Below are 17,449 nucleotides of genomic sequence, written 5' to 3'. Positions count from 1 at the left end.
TTATTTATTATTTTTTATTTTATGTGTATGAGTGTATTGCCTGCATGCATGTAAGTGCATCTGTGTTAGATAATTCCCACAGAGCTCAGAAGAGAGCATTGGAACCCCTTGAGCTGCAGTTACAGATGGTTGTTAGCTGCCATGTGGGCGCTGGGAATGGAACCCTCTGCACAGAGGGTTTAGTGGGTGTGGGCTAAGAGGATTGGGGATTCAGATGGGAGAGTTGAGAATACATGTCAGACTATTGTAAAAACTTAGGAATCCAATTTTAGAAAATAATATGCTTTCAGGAAGAGGGTGTCACAAGACTTTTTTTTAAAGATTTATTTAGTTTTTAAATTTATGTACATGTGTGTGTGCCACATGAATTCATGTATGTGTGTGTGCCTTGTGTGTAAGGGTACTCTCTCACAGAAACCAGAAGAGTGGGTAAAGCACAATTTTGCTTTTCATTTTGCAGCCAGCAACACAGAGGCACAGAAATGTGTGTGAGAAGCTTCCATCGTAGAGCTGTTGTCAGGATGGACTGTGGTCTCTAGGTAGCCACTCGGATAGGTTGGTGTCAGGATCCCAAATGTACCCTGGGGAGTCTTCAGTGCAGTTCACACAAGTAGGCGTGAAGAAGATGGGGAAGATTGTGTACACACCTTCACAGCTGGTTCTCTGTACACATTTGACTTTTCCTGATTCAAGTCACTAGGATAGTTGTGGTTCAGAGCCCATTTCTAGCTCCCTAGAAGGACAGGACAGAACAGGAGAGCAGCAAGGACTCCTAGAGCAGGACCAGCTTCCAAGCAGGTTTGGATAAGAGAAGGGAGGAGGGGGACGGGGAGAGGAGGGGGAGAAGGCTGTGGCTGTTAAGGTTGTAGTTTGAATCTGAAATGTCCCCCAGAGGTTCTTGTGTTAACAGCCAGTCTCCAGCTGGTGGCGCTGTTTTAGAAAGTTGTAGACATTTGGGGATATAGAGACTCAGGCCAATGGTGGCTAGTAGGGGCAGGAAGGTATCACCATACTGTGCTTCCAGTCTGGTCCTTGTGTCCTGATCCACCAAAATATATACAAACCATGCTTCAAGTTCCTTCCACTACAGACTGAGCTGTTCTGGCCACCTGACTTTTCTGCCCTGATGGACTGCTCCTCTGAAACAGCGAGCCCACATGAAATGTCCCTTACACTGCTTCTGTCAAACATTGTCACAGGGTTGGGTGAAGTAGTTAGCACAGAGGGCTTTCGATCAGGTCTTGGAGGCCGTTCTTACAACATTTGGAAATGAAAACCAACTTTGAAAGCTGTGACATATAGACAGTATTACACAAAATCGGAAATGTCACCAGAGTATGGGAACAGGGATGGTCAGCACCAGCCTCGTTTGCCCTTGAATCTTGACTTTGTCCTTGTGAGGCATTTATTTGGGAAAATATTTTCTACATCTATAAACTTCATGCTGGCCTCCTTTGTCATATCTTGTGTGATTTGCCCCCATTTTGAAGGAAATTTGGACTGAAAACTTGTCTGTTCTAGGTTCTATAAAGATTTTAACAGTAATGTTAGAAAAGAGAGGTTGCTTGGACCCAAGAGGGGGACTTTCCTATGCCAGGAACTCCAGAAACGAGTTGTCATGGACCGGAATAGTGCTCTCTCTCTCTCTCTCTCTCTCTCTCGTTACACTCTCTGCTGACTGCACCTGATAATTGGCCTACTCCCAGTGGGTCAAACTCAGGTCATCTTTTGATTATCATTATGAAGTCTCATTAAAGTAATTGCTTGAGATACTGTCACATGGCCAGGGGTTCAGGTCTAACATCTAGGTAAGAGGATGGCTCCACCTTGCTGGAAATCACAGTATTGACATATACTCTTCCTGATTGGGGAATGTACTGTGTCCACTCACTCCCAACTCCATCACCTGCTGTGGCCCCAAATTACAAAGCAATTCCACTGTGATTTACGCACGCAGATGTTTTCTTTTACAGAACATGTTGTCTGTTGTGTAGGGAGATGCTCCATCTCCATTGTGGTCGACCAAGGATTCGCTCTCCATCACCGAGCTCCCCTGGAAGCAGAGGTGAGGCATCTGAGGTCAAGGTTTTCAAGTCAAACAACAGGTGTGTTTATTCATGGCCTTCAACATGCAAATCCCACATGTCCCCAGGCTCTGCCCATCTCTGCCACTCTGGCTTGTATTGGGTGTCAGTCACCTGCTTATTATATATGATTGGACATTTTCTTCCTCTGGTGGCCTCCCTTCCCCTATCAAACATAGTCTCTGCAGAAGACTTTTTTTGTTTCGAGACAGGGTCTCGCATATCCCAGGCTGGTTTTGAACTTGCTATGTAGCCAAGGATGACCTTGAACTTCTGATCCTCCTGCCTCTACCTCTTAAGGCATGCACCACCAAGCCCAGTTTATGTGGTGCCGAGGATGGAACCTGAGTCTTCATCTACACTCAGCAAGAACTCTACCAGCTGAACCTCCTCCCCAGCCACTCCAGGAGACTCTTATCTTGAGTCAGGGTCTTTTAAACTATTTTATTATTTTCATTTTATGTGTATGAATTTATTGCTTGCATGCATGATAAGTGCACCCGTGTTGTGTCTGATGGAGGACAGAAGAAGTCATCAGATCCACTGGAACTGGGGTTACAGACAGTCGCTAGCAGCCATGTGGGTGCTGGGAATGAACTTGGGTCCTCTGCAAAAGCTGTCAGTGCTCTTAACCACTGAGCTATCTCTCCAGCCCCTTGGGTCAGGGACTTTGTCTTGAGGTTCCAGCCATGTGCTCACCACACTCATCTTTCTGATTGTGCTTCTGCTTTTCCCTTGGATTTCTTCCCCACCCCCATTTTCCCATCAAATCACCCACGCTACCTCTTTAAGAACTCACCTTACAGAAATTCTTCTTGGAGCCCAGCAAGGCATGGCTTTCTTTTCCTGCTCCCCTGAGCGTTCTGATGATCCATCCTAGTCTACCATAATTCAATTACAGTGGCCTGTGCTTTGACCTGCGTTTGGGTTCCCAGGAAACCCTGGCAGCCTCTAAATTCAGCGACATGCTCTTCCTCCCTCTCTTTCTGGAGTGAATGGCAGTCACTACATACTTTTTGGTCCAGTTACATGGAACAAAAGTCTAACTCAGGTGTTTAATTAACCTTTATGACATCTGTGTGAGTTAAGGGGAAAATTAACAGAGGAACAATGACAGAGCCATGCCAAGCAGTCAGGCAACTAGCACTCCTGGGTTTACCCCACTCCCCTGTAATTAGATTACATTTGACGCAGCACCAGTTAATTACCTACACCACCCGCCCACCAGGGAACTCCAAGGGCTATCTGCAAACACCCAGGCCTTCCCTACCGCAGGACAGATGTTGGGCGAGGCTGCTTCCCACACAAGCATCTGCTCTGCTGTTACCAGTCAGTCACGAGAGCCAGCTGCTTTGTGTAAGCAAGGGTTGGATTCCTGGACGAGGTGCCTGGGCCTGTGAACTTTCTGGGCAGGACTTGGACTTCTCGAATAGCTGATCTGTCTTCCCTGACTGGCTAGAGCCTCTGCTCCTGCATTTTGGGACCAGAACTCAAATACAGAGCTCCCCATTTGGTGAACTTGGACCAAAATGAATCTGAGAACCATCAGGCTCTTGACACTGACACAGGTCTCTTCCTTTGGTAGTCACAGTTTTTTGTTTTGTTTTGTTTTTGGTCTTAAGTACACAGAGGATAGTGTGAGATCTAGCAACTGAGATTGAGAGAGTCACACACACATTGCATGCTTTCCCTATTTATAGATGTTTTAGGGTTTCCCAGGAAGCCTGGGTTTTGCCCCAACACTTCCAGCCCCAGAATTTTTGCCTCATGGTCTAGAGAGATGGTGGCCCCGAGGGGGAACAATGGAGCAGCCTACAGTGGCAGTTGACTTTTTAAAGCACATGATAATTCACAGATGTTGGCAGCTACCAACGAAGCCAGAGCAAAGCCCCACATGCCAAACCACACAGCATTGTTTCTATTGTCTGATTCTTAGACGTGAGACAGCGCTGTGGTAAAACAATTCACGGAGAAAAATAGGCCTGTTCTCTTTGGCTGCATCCAGGTGCCCACCCAGTAGAGACTGTGGCTATCTATCAATTGCATTGCTCTACAGAGGTGGATAGGATTCTATTTGGCCCCACGAAGACCATCTGTCTCGATCATGTAACTGTGTTTTTAAAAGTCAAATTGCACAGAACATAACCGAGAACATCATAGAGCACTGGCATAGGTTTCTAAGGTCTAAGTCAGGTGTTCCCAGTCAGCTTTGTGCCATGAACCAGCCTCTGACACCCCCCTAGAATAGGGACTTGAAGTGCATGAAATAAATTACAAAGGCTTACTAAGGAAATACAGCCAACAAAATATAACCTTATAGAAATACACCTGGCAGAAATGTTGGCCCCAGAGCTGTGCTGTGATGACTCATATCTTTATCAACACGCTGAAAAGAAGATAGTCTGCCCAGGAACCCCGCACAGAAGCATGGTTTATGTCCTCTGCGATGGTAGCCAGGCATGATGCAAATACCTGTGATTCTGTCCTTCATGGGTGTGACTGACACTGTGCTCTGTTGCCTGTTGGGAGAAAATGCTGAGCATGGAGAAAACATGCATAATTTCGTTCCCATTCAACATCCGGAGGCTCCAGGCTTCTAACCCAGGCTGAGGCCTTGGGTTCTACTCTCTGTGTGGTAGCTCTGGGCTGGGTTGATGCCGTGTGCACTGCTTGATCCTGGAATGGTGACGAGCCTCAGAACATCTCTGAGCTCCATCTTTTCTGAGTGTTTCCTTGTAGAGAGGCTCTCAAGATAATGCTAAGAACTTTTACCCATCAAGAATCAAGCCATACCGAGAGCTTTGGTTCTTTTCATTTGGGTCTGCAGCCATATAATGGGTTCATTCTGCTCTCTGAAATTTCCCAAAGGAGCAACTTACCAAATAAACCCACGCGGTTTTCAGCTAGGGAGCTGATGGCGTCTGTGTTAGTAACTTTTCTGTTGTTGCCCAAAAGCAACTTACAGATGAAAGCCTTTATTTTGGCTATGGTTTCAGGGGGGTAAGAGTCTATCGTGGTGGGGAGGCACGGCGGCAGGACCAGGATGCTGAGAGAGCTAATCTTCAGCCAAACACAGAAAGCAGAGTGTGAACAGGAAGTAGGATCATGAACTCTCAAAGCCCACCCCCAGGAGCATATACTGCCTTCAGAAAGACAGCATCTCCCAAAGGTTCTGTGACCTCTCTCAAACAGCACCATGAGCTGGAGTCCAGGTGTTTCCATACCTGAGCCTATGAGGGACATTTTTCATGCAAATGGTCACTGCACTTTCACTTGTGTCCTCGGGATGCCATGAAACAATGGGGCTGGATTTGACTCAGCAGCCCAGGCTCCCACAGAGCTTCCAGAGGATCGTCCCAGCTCTGGGGGGACCAGGAAGGCCTTGACTTCTAGGTGCATCTCCCTAGACTCCCCCCCCATCCTCACATAGTGTTCCTTTGTGTCTTCCTGTGCGACCCTGCCCCTTCCTGTACTGACAGGAAGTTGCAGTCATGGGGTGTAGAGCCCACCTAAACTGAGCAGTGTGTGTGTGTGTGTGTGTGTGTGTGTGTGTGTGTGTGTGTCTGTCTGTCTCAAAAAAAACCAAACCAAAATAAAGCAAAATCCTTAAACATTATAGCCACAATATATGTATGTGTGTGTATATATATTTCCAAGGTCAGATTCATGGGTATGGCGGGTTGAGATTTGAACATATCCTTTTTGAGGACACAATTCAGCCCACTAGGAGGTGTGGGTTAGGAAGTGCTTAAAAAAGGATGGAAATGGGCTGGAGAGATGGCTCAGTGGTTAAGAGCACTGGTTGTTCTTGCAGAGGACCCAGGTTTGATTCCCAGCACCCACATGGTGGCTAACAACTGTCCGTAACTCCAGTCCCAGGAGATCCGACAGCCTCACCTGACCTCCTCAGGTATTGCATGACATGGGTCCACTTACCTACATGCAGGCAATACGTGCATACACATAAAATAAAAATAATAAATGAAAATTTTAAAAAAAGAATGGAAAAATAGACCTGGCCTGATGGGCCTCAGTATCAGGCTGCATCAGACCCATACAACGTTCTTAACAGAGAACTGGAACCCACCAGATCCTGAGCTCAGGCCAGAGACTTCCTTTCACTGACTTTTGACAGCCACGGTGAGCTGGGGCTGCGACAGCTTCAGGTTGCAGATACCCATACCACCTTCTAGCCTTGCTGCTGTGAGTTGCGTTCTCTAAGGGTTCGTGTGTTGCAGAGTAGGCAAGCATGGTGGTATTAGGCATGGTAGAGTGTTAAAATGGCATAGTGGGAGGTGATCAGTCACGGGGCATCACCCTGAACAGGGAATAATACGTTCTCAAGGTTACCACTTGGCTTCAGCAAGAATGGAAGTCAGAGCACAATAGGACTTCTCCACTTTCTGGCTTCCCGCCTCTCTGCCTCTCAGTGATAACTCTCTTACGTGCAGTCTGAGCATGATTTGATCCATCATGTACATCCAAGGACCTTCTTGAGAGCTGGGCAGATGCCAGCTGCATGGTCCTCAATGTCAAAAGTGCAAGCTAAATAGCCTCCCTTTCTTTATAAAGTACCCAGCTTTAGGTGCTTTGTCCTAGCAACAGAAAGCCGACCAAATACAACTGTCCAAGATTCTCACGATTTTAGCAAGTCTATTCAGGTTTAAAATAATTAAATAAAATTTAAAATCCAGTTCTTCCATCACAGTTGTGGTGAACAGATACTGTAGGCACAGCACAGATCTGGAACATTACTGGTGTCAGCAGAGAACATTCTATCCGACAGCCTGGCTTTAGACTAATGTTCACATGTGTTTTTGAAACAACACTCTATTAACTGCAGAACAACAGGAATCCTCATTTAACTGGACGTGTGTGTGTGTGTGTGTGTGTGTGTGTGTGTGTGTGTGTGTGTGCTTGTGTGTATGCATGTTTGCAAGACATTGGTGCCTGTCTTTACTGCTCTCCACTTTATCTACTGAGACAGGGTCTCTTGTAGAACTCACAGAACACTGAATTCCAGCTATCATTATTAGTTATATTCCCCGGGGATCCTGTCTCTGCCTCCCAAGATCTGGGATTATAGGCAGGCCACCACACCTGCCATACTCTTAGGGGGGTGCAAGGGATCTGAACCCCAGTCCTTAATGCTTGCATGGTAAGTGGCTTACCCACTGACCCCTTACCCCAGCTGCGCTCAGGGTCTCCTGGATCAAAACAGCCAACGCCAGTTAGGAGCTCTCTACTTACCAAGGCAAGGAAACGGTTGGGTTTTCTCCTGGACATGCAGAGGTTTCAGTGGCTTGGACACTGAAGGGTGCTCACGGCACTCATTTGAAGCTCTCCACTCTTTCCTGCTTCCACGGTGTTCACAGACAGGGGAGAGGGACTGACTCACTGGCATCTCAGCACTCTACCTGCCGGTTGCCGGTTTCAAGTTGGGAGATTTTCTTCCTTCCCTCCCTCCTTCCTTCCCTCCCTCCTTCCTTCCCTCCCTCCTTCTTTTTTTCTTTTTTTAACTGTTGATCTGTATGTGTCTGTGTGTGGGTATCTGCAGAGGCCAGAAGTGGGTGTTGGATCCTCTGGAGCTGGAGTTACAGGCAATTGTTAGCTGCTTCATGTGGGTCTTGGGATCTGAACTGAGGTCCTCTGAGAGAGTGGTCAGTGCTTCTAACTTCACTAAGCCATCTCTTCAGCCCCTGTTGATCTGTTTCTTATACTGGCACTGGTGAACAGGAATTCTAAGTGGAGGCTGGAAGTTTATGCCTCAGCAAGTCTGGGCAGGGCTTGTAAAGGGGTAAAGCAGCTGCAGGAACTTTGCGTGGGTGTGTTTGGTTCCTAACAGTATACTTCTAGAAGAAACAAGGTGTGGAGAGGGCTGTGGTGCCATAGTGGGTCCAGAATTCACTGTATCACCTGTTGAAAGAATCCCTGGTGTTGGCTGTACCTCCTCTGTTTAGCCCCCTCGCATGGGTTGGACTTGACAGGTGCTGATGGCTGTTTCCTTAACCTCTGTCCTCTGTAGGTGGGGCGGGTTGGAGCTGTAGGCAGGTCTTAGAAGCTTGGTCACCACCTTTCTGCACATGTTGGTCCAGACAAGAATCTCGAATACTCTGAGTTCTTGCCAACAATTGAGGAAACTGAGGAAGTATGTGATCCTTGTTCATAGGCAGGTGCATGAGTCACATGATAAAAGGTAGCTGATGTCCGCCTAGAAGCTGATGTCTTTCCCTAGAAGGTCTGAGAGTCACAAGGCAGCTGTGGGTGATATTTGCTGCTCTCTGTGACTTGGGGTCTTTTTTGAGTCCCCGAATAGCTTTCTCACAGAGATCTGTGTTTGAATTTTGATTGTGCTTGTAAGACAAAGTCCAGTGGCAGGCGGCCCTTTGTGGCTAGTCTGTGGTCGCAACTGTCCTAGGAGGCTGTTTCCTGTTGCTTTAACAGAACACTGGAGACTGGGTGGTTTATAAAGACAGCTTATTTTTACTAGAAGTTCTGGATGCTGGAAGTCCAGAGATGGTTCTATCTGGCAAGAGCCTCCTGCTGTGTCATAACATGGGAGAATGAACAGATCCCACCTCTCAATACCATCCTTTTGGCAATCCAGTTTCAACATGAACTGTGCATGGTGGTGCACACCTGTAATCTCAGCACTCTGGAGGCTGAGGCAGGTGAATTGTGAGTTAGAGGCCAGCCTGGGGTACATATAGATACCGTGTCTGAAAATAAATAAGGATAAAAACATTTTCTACTGAGTTTTGGAAGGATGGAGGGATGAACCATATTCAAACTATCACAGAAGAACCAGGGACCTCTAGGGACCTCTTTGTGTTCCTGTCTGTTATCTTAATTCACTGGGACAGGGCAGCTCAGATGCCTGCAGAGCTGCATCATTTTTCTGATGATGAGGGGACATGTTGGGGCTAGTCAGTGTCTCCCTGAGTCCCTTAGCCTGGCTGGGCAGAGCCTGTCAGAGGCTGGGTTTTACTGTTCTTAATTCTTCCTGAAAACATTCCTTCTCGCCTCCAGTGGCCTTGGGGGCAGCAGAGAATGGAGCTGAGATTTATTGGAATGCCCTGTGCAGTGGGGCAGGTCCTTGGACCCTTGGGGTCACCTGGCCATGTCTATAAATGGATCCTGGGGTGGGGTGGAGAAATGCTGTGTCCAGCCTCCTGGGGACCAGGCACATGCAACTCTCTTCTCTTTCACACTTTTTATCACCAAGGCACCCAGATGTGTGGATGTGGGTCCTTCCAGGCTCTTGGGCAGGGTCTGCTTGTCCTTGCCCATCTGTGATCCTATTAAGTATGGCCTGGTCCTGAGTGTTCCTCAATGGCCACCTTGTTTGTTTGCTTTTTACCATGCTAAGGTTTGAATCCAAGGCCCTGCACATATTCAGAAAGCACCCTACCACTGAGCTGCAGTCCCAGCCCCTCATGGGTCACCTTGACCATGACCAACAGGAGTTCTGTTTAAGCCCACCTGGGGCTGGCAGACAACTTGGTGGTGTTGAATTCAGAAGTCGGATAAGTTGAACTGGTTTGTTGAGCTGTAGAGGCAGGGGTAACAAGCTCACTTGAAACCTATGAAGGCTTTTTTCAGGATGTAAAGCATTTTTCTTTATCATGGTTCATTGCCAAGATTAAGGCCACTTATGGACAGCAGCTATGCTCACCACTATACCACCAACGTGGACAGATTAAGGCCACTTATAGCCAGAGCAATGCAATGTGGTGGGAACACACAGGAAAGAGGGAGGAGCTGGCTGGTCATAGAGGTTGGCGAAGGGATTATCTGAGGCAGCTGTTCCCAGGGGTGGGCAGACAGAATGGGTGGGAGAAGAGCCTCTGGGTGTGGGAGGGACTTTGTAGGGACTGGTGTGCAGATTTGAAAGACAAGTTCTAATGCTGTCACTATTTATTTCAAGAGCTTATGAACTTCATCACTGTGGGTAGTGTGGCAGGCCTTTGGAGTTTTTCCCAAGATATTTTACCATCCACCATATTTAAGGTGCATGCCCCTTGTCCTGGTCTACTTCGTTTGACTTTCGGTGTTTGTTGGTACATACTGGGTACATACTGAGGTCCAAGCAGTGATAATGTCCTGGGAGAGGTGGCACCGTGACCTCTAGGGGGAGCTCCTCTGGGTGGTGGAGTTAAGGCTGGTTTTCCAAAGTTAGTGTCCATTAGACTCACCTGAGAAGCTGTAGAGATTCATATTTCTTGTCCTGTCCTGGGTGATCTGGTTCGACAAGCCAAGGAACCTGTTTTCTAAAGACATTCCCAGTTGACCTCCAGGCAGAGGTCCCGAAGCTCAGCGACTCTTGGCGTGTGTACGCCAGAAAGGGCGCAATAGCTCGCTCACCTGGCTTTGGACACGAAATGTCAACATTTCAGTTTAGGTGAAAATAATATCTGTCCTGATGGGGCAGAGAGTGAGGTCACAATTAGCATATGAAGGAGACCAGCGGGTTGAAAGGCTGAAAATCTCTCCCTGTCAAAGCCTGAGTGAAGGCCCCAGGCAACGGCAAGGATCCAATGGATCCTTCCTCCTGTTTGCTTTCTGTTGCTGGGATAAACCCCTCCTTGACCAAAAGCAGCTTAGGGAAGGAAGGGCTTTATTTGGTTTACAGTTCCAGGTCATAGTCTATCACTGAGGGAGAACAGGAAGCAGTTCCAGGAGAAACTAGAAGCCTATGGAAGAACCCCCACCCCTTCCTCGAAGCCTAGCTGAGCTGCTGCCACCGTTCCTATTCACATTTGGTTTTGTTTCGTTTGCTTTTGAAAAAAATGAATATATTATTTATTACTTTTATGTGTTTGAATGTATTGCCTGCATGTATGTAAATGCCCTCGTGCCGTGCAATGTCTGAAGAGGTCAGAAGAGGGTGTTGGATTCCCTGGAACTGAAGTTATGGACGGTTGTTGGCTGCCATGTGGGTGCTGGGAACCGAACCCAGGTTCTCTGTAAGAGCAGTCAGTGCTCTTAACCGCTGACCTGTCTCTCCAGGCTGGTTTTGTTTGCTTTTGAGACAGGATCTTATGCATCTCAGGCTGACCTCAAACTTGATATGTAGCCAAAGATGACACTTAGTTTCTGTTCCTCCTACCCCCCCCCCCCCCAAGTGCTGGGATTACAGGCATGTGCTACCGTGCCTGATTTATGTGCTGGGAGTGGAAACCATGGCCTCACGCATGCTGGGCAAGGACTCTGCCAGCTGAGGTGCATTCTGAATGCTGTGGCACTGCGCACCTTGTTTTCAGGTTGGGTTGCCATGGTGATTTTTTTTCGCTTTGCTCATGGGGATAGATTCCATCAGATCCCTTTGTCTCCCCAAGGACATCTGAGTCTGACCCTGAGCTGGGCAAATACTCATGGTTAAGGGCTCGCCTGTGTGTTTATGCAGTTGTCCAAGACCCAAGCCAGGAAGAGTAGGCTGCGGGGCTGGGGACAGAGTGTGGCGGAGCAGGACTTATGTGGCTCAAACGAGTCTGCCGATGCGAGATTTGATAAGAGAGTCACAGAATTGAAATTCTTCAGTGTGCGAATTGCCCTCATCCCCAAGAAAACAGAACCAAATTACAATGGTAAAAACCAGCATGTTTTGGGCAGGAGAGACGGCTCAGCAGTTAAGAGCACTGACTGCTCTTGCGGAGGACCTGGGTTCAATTCCCAGCACCCACATGGTGGCTACAAACCATCCTTAATTCCAGTTTCAGGGGAATCCGAAGCCCCCTTCTGACCTCTGCAGCATTGCATGACAAGAGTGCACTCACATACATGCAGGCAATACACTCACTCATACACATAAAATAAAAATATAAATAAAAATATTAAAAAAAAATCCAGCATGTTTTAATGCGCAGTGCATATGTCCATAAGCAAATTAGACTCCCACATAGCTCCCTGGGCTCACTCAGTAGCTATCATTATCCAAGTTGGGAAGGCCAAGATCTGAGGTCACATGACCTGCCTCAGCAAGGCCAGAGTCCAGCCTACCTCCTTCTGCTGCGCCAAACATCGGCTGCCCAAATAGTTAAAAAACTGTTTGCCTCATCAAATGGTTTTCCTGTTACCAGTTCCCCTGAAATAAAGATTTCAGAAATCACTTTCAGTACTTTGCAATAGCAATAATGTCTTGCTCAAGGCCAGGATCCCCTCTGGCTGCCCATTGGACTCTCCTGAAAAGCTGGTTCAAACCAGATTCTGATATCATACATTTGGGACTGGTGACTTCTTGGCCTGCAAGGCTGGGGCATTCAGGTGTGATTTCCTCAGACAACTACACAGTTGCCTCATAGGTTTTAGGGAGCAACTGACCTTGAGCTCTGTGGAATGAGGGCTCAGGACCCTTCCCAGTTTCCCTCAAGCTCAGCGTGATAAACCTGCTGTTCCTCCAACCCACTCCGACAGGTCCCTGGGGCGGCTTGATCCAGGCAAGAGCCTCTTTTTTCCTTTAATCACTACCTGTGTCATGCAATGCCAGAGGAGTTCAGAAGAGGGCGTCAGATCCCCTGAAACTGGAGTTATGAACAGTTGTTAGCCACCATGTGGGTGCTGGGAATTGAACCTGGGTCCTCTGCAAGAGCAGTCAGTGTTCTTGACCACTGAACCATCTCTCCAGCCTACTACTCCTCTTTCTTAACAAAAATTCTTTTGTTTTTTGGATTTTTATTGTTGTTGTTTTTTAATCTTTTAAGTTCCCAGTGCACTAAGTGCTTCCTACTCCTCCCTCTTGGTGAGAGAAGGCGCGTTTGGGAAAGAGCCTGCTACTTCCACAGCGGGACAGAGTGGTTCACAGAAGCAACTGTTGAAGTCTCAGGACTGGAGAGGGAACACTTAACCTACTCCCAGACAGTAGACCTGGGCATTCTGGGGCAAGCTTATCTAAGTCTTGGTTTTCCTGCTCTGACATTCAGATCGATTGTAACACATCACATTTAGAGACGTTCGTGGAGAGCTCCTTACAAATTGGAAAGAAGATTAAACAGTGGGTGTCGTTAAATCCAAGTGGTGCTCGTGTGAACTTTATAATTCAGTAGTTTGCCAAGGGCTGCCTTTCTCTCTGAGAGCCCCTTCCTGCTCTGGCCCAGGAGACTGTATCGGTTCCTTCCCTGGCCCTCTTCTGAAAGGCAGAGGATTGGATCTGGATTTCCCAACTGCCTCCCTGTATTCACATTCTGTGATTTCATGACTTTTAAGAATGCCTGGTTTGCTGGCGTTGGTTAGCTGTTTTCTCAGGAACAAAGCAAGTCAGATAACCTAAACATGAAACATAACCGCAGCAGTGAATTCCCAGGGCTTTGAGAAGAGCATTAAGCAAAACTGGGTATGTCTAATATCAGGCCTGCTGGCTTTGCCAGGGCTAGGTACCTGGAATCAGATGTCTGAACTTGATATGTACCTGCAGGTACAGTTACGGCTTTAAATCTGCCAAGCACTTTTGTTCAAGCTGCTTGAACCCATTCAATAACTTTCTTTTACAAGCCATGTGTAATCTGACTCCTTGTTTTCCCAAACAAAATTACTGACGTTTCATTTCAACTTACTTCAGCATCTTGGCTTGCACCGAGGGGCTTTTGGTTTGGATTTGCTTTGCCTTCATGGCATTTCCATGCAATCCCTCGGGAGAGCCCTGGCAATTACATTAATGTTATGCTACGTGTTTGAGGCCCATCTTGAGTTTCTCCCTTGTATTGGGGAATGTGACTGTTGGAAGAGATTTGGTTAGACTGGGGGCGGGGGAGCGTATGGCTCTGTCTGTAAAGGGCTTGCTGTGCAAGCATGAGGACCTGAGTTTTGAGCACCTGCTCCCGTGTAAAAGGCCAGACATGGCCTGGAACACTGAGGAGATGGAGGTAGGAAAAGCCCCAGGCATTTCTGACCAGCCAATGTGGCCTAATTGGAGAGCTCTAAGCCAATGAGAGGCCTTGTCTCAAAAAATAAGGTGGAGAAGTGATTGAGGGAGATTCCCAATGTTGACCTTTGGCTTACATGCACACATGAACATATACAAATAGATGCACATGCATATCTATGTGTGTGTGTCCCTTTAAGTGACTGACTCACACCAGGAGATTGGCTGGTCTATTTATAAGTACCCTGGGCCCACCCATGTGGCTGCCTAGCTCTTGACTGACAGACTGTGGCAGATGAAGTCAGAGTCTAGTATGACTGATGAACTACAGTAGACTGGGCAATCCTGCCGTGGCCTGCTTTCTGCATATGGCTTTTGCCCGGTTTGGTAGTTGTCCGTGCTCTATCCCAAGGCTAGTCTTGACTCTCACGTCATAAATAGAGGCCACACCATCAGGCTGTCTCTGAAGTGCAGCTCCTCATTGCCCACACGTGCTTCTATACCATACGTGTCAACTGTGCAATGTGACTACTTTAACTCTAGCCAAGCCAAACACACTCTGTGGGTTGTGGGAATCCAAGTCCTCTGAGTTCCTGCTTTAGCTGAGTGGGTGCCATTTAGGGACCATCTTGTATCCTCTGTGTCTCACCATGTCTATCCAAACACGGGATCCAGATCCCTGTGTTGTAAACCCACTCACATAAAGTGTCAGGAATATTTGGATTAGGCTGATAGCTCGGGGAGCTGAGCATTTCTTGCTGCAGCAACACTAATGGCTTCAGGAAGAAATATTTCCATGCCTAAGGTCCCCCTGGGTCCCTTTGCTCAGCCTTCCATCTCCCTCGCTCTCTTCCTTTCTGTTTTTCCTTCCTTTACTACTTACATTCCCCCCTTCCTGAATTCTTAAGATAATTCCCAATGCCATAATTTAGCTTCTTTTTTTTCCCACTCTGAGCTATATTTTGAGGATCTTAATTTCTCCCCCAAGCAGCACTATTAAGGTATCCTGCGGCGTACTCTGTCACCTCCTGCAAAGATGTGCCAGTAATGTCAAGTACTGTATTTTTAGAAACTCATACAATATGGGCTGGCTGTGTGAATGGGAACCGAAGTTGCAGAGATTTATCAACTGCTATTTGTTAATCATGCCCAATTGGGGATGGATAGATGCCCAGGCCACAGTTACTGTGCCCAAAGTGCTTAGACTCCTAAGAGAGACAGAATGCATGAGCAATGTTCTAGAGTGTCTGATACGTCATCTCTGATAGAGAATTAGAAGTTCCAATTAGGGTATTGGGGGAAATTTCTTTAGAGGAAGTAGCCCTTAGCTAGATCTAACACTGGAAGCCCCCAAAGGAGAGTCCACAGGGTTACCAGAGACAATACAGCAGCACAGATAAATACCAAAAGGTGGCACGGCTTGGGAGGCGTAAAGGATAGAGGAATTCCCACTTTCTTTGCTGTTGCTTATGTGTGTGTTCATGCATGTGAGTACATGTTCATATAAGAGTCTGTGTGTTCATGCATGCGAGCACATGTTCATATAAGAGTCTTTGTGTGTTCATGCATGAGAGTACATGTTCATATAAGAGTCTGTGTGTGTGTGTGTGTAAGCAGAGGTCAACATCAGGTGCTGTTCTTCAGGTACCATCCACCTTGTTTTTTGAGACAGGGTCCCTCACTGGCCTGTAGCTTGCTGCTTAGGCTGGGCTGGCCGGGCAGTGAGCCTCAGGGATCTGCCTGTCTCCACCTTCCCAGCCCTGGAATTCCAAGTGCACCACCCCTCTTGGCTTTCTTTTAATGTGGGTTTTGGGAATCTAGCTCAGATCCTCATACTTGCATGGCAAATACTTCCCTCACTGAGATATCTCCAAGCCTTGAAACGTCCAGTGTCTAGACAGCATGTAGGGAGCTTGGAGGTCCCATTCACACAACAAGAGAAAAGCTCAACAGACTGAAAAACCAACACAGGTTTATCCAAGGGCTGGAGTCACAGGGCAAAACGTTACTTCCCAGCCCCCAAATTAAGAGATAAATCCATATGGAGGAATATAACGTAGGGCAACAGAAACCCAAGGCGTAACTCTACATGGTAACCACGACTGGGTTCCTTTGACCCAGTGCAGTATGGCTGGCATTCAACAAAAACTTCAAGGCACACTAAGAGACAAAAAAGGGGGTCTGAGGAGACAGAGCGGGCAGTGCACCTGACTTGGATAGGGTTCTACTGGGTCAAAGAGAAGGGGTCCCGAGATAGGTCAGAAAAGGCAGGCTAGGGCTGTTTGAGGGTGAATGGGAGCAGTCCTCTGGAGGCCTCCCTCCATGTTGCGAACGGGTTTCTCCTCTTCTCTTAACTCACACGTCGCTTGAGACTGACCATATCAAGGGCCCTCTAAGCCACTGGCTCATCTCAGGTTTCCTCTCGCAGCAGCCCCCAATGTCAGGTCGACAAGGGTAATGCCCCCAGTGGCAGTGGCGTATCACAGGCCTGCTGGGCTTCCCTTGCTGGCGGCAGGGATCTGGCTTCTAAGATTGAGGACAGGAAAAGGGAGGTGGTGATTGCAGCCCGACCAAAGCCTCAGCGGAGTAGTGTCAGAACCGACCAGTGTTCCCCGTTTCCTTCTTCTCTTCTGTTACCCAATGTTGTTCTAGTTCACGCTAACTTCACTTGTCAGTGGCTGTGTTGAGAGCTCCCACCAGAAGGGGTGATGGTAAAAAGCTGGTGCCTGGGTCCATGTGGGAGTGTGGACGGGGCCATGGGGACATGCAGGAGAAGGCTGACAGGTCTTGGGAAGAGCCAGCAAGAACAGACCTTATGAGAAGGCAAGTTCTTTCTCCTGGACGGATAGATGTTGGTTTCATCTTACAGCCCCTTCCCTCTCTGCTAGTGTCGTAACTTGTCAGCTGCAACCGTAGGAGTGGTGGGCACATGCCAGTGATCATCACAGACCTGAGCACAGTGAGTGACACCACTAGACACAAAGCAGTCACACCCACACTCAGGTGGTGTGTTTACTTTTTTCCGGCTGCTGTGATAAAACACTGTGTCCAAGGCAACTTATAGAAGGAAGAGTTTATTTGACTTATGAGTCCAGAGGGATAAGAGTCCACAGTGGCAGAGGAGGCCTGGCAGGAGGCAGCTGGAGCAGAAAATGGAGAGCTCAGATCATCAAGCAGGGGGAGGGAGGGAGGGAGGGAGGGAGAGAGAGAGAGGGAAGTAGTGGAACAGGCTATGGATTCTCACAGCCCGCCCCTAGTGGCATGCTTCCTCCAGCAAGACCACACCTCCTAAAGGTTCCATGACCCTCCCCAGACAGCACCACCAACTAAGTGTTAAATACTTGGTCCCTATGAAGGACATCCACATTCAAACCACCAGAGGGGGGTGATGGTTAATACTGGCTGTCAGTGTGCCAGGATCTGGAATCACCTAGGAGACAAGAGGAGACAAGCCTCTTCGTGTGTCTGTGGAGTTTCTAGATTACGTTAACTGAGGTGAGACACACCT

The sequence above is a fragment of the Nannospalax galili genome, unplaced genomic scaffold (assembly GCF_000622305.1).
Source record: "Nannospalax galili isolate Female #2095 unplaced genomic scaffold, S.galili_v1.0 scaffold192, whole genome shotgun sequence".
Lineage (NCBI taxonomy): Eukaryota > Metazoa > Chordata > Mammalia > Rodentia > Spalacidae > Nannospalax > Nannospalax galili.
The sequence above is the reverse complement of the archived record's forward strand: the minus strand, read 5'-3'. Positions refer to the sequence as shown.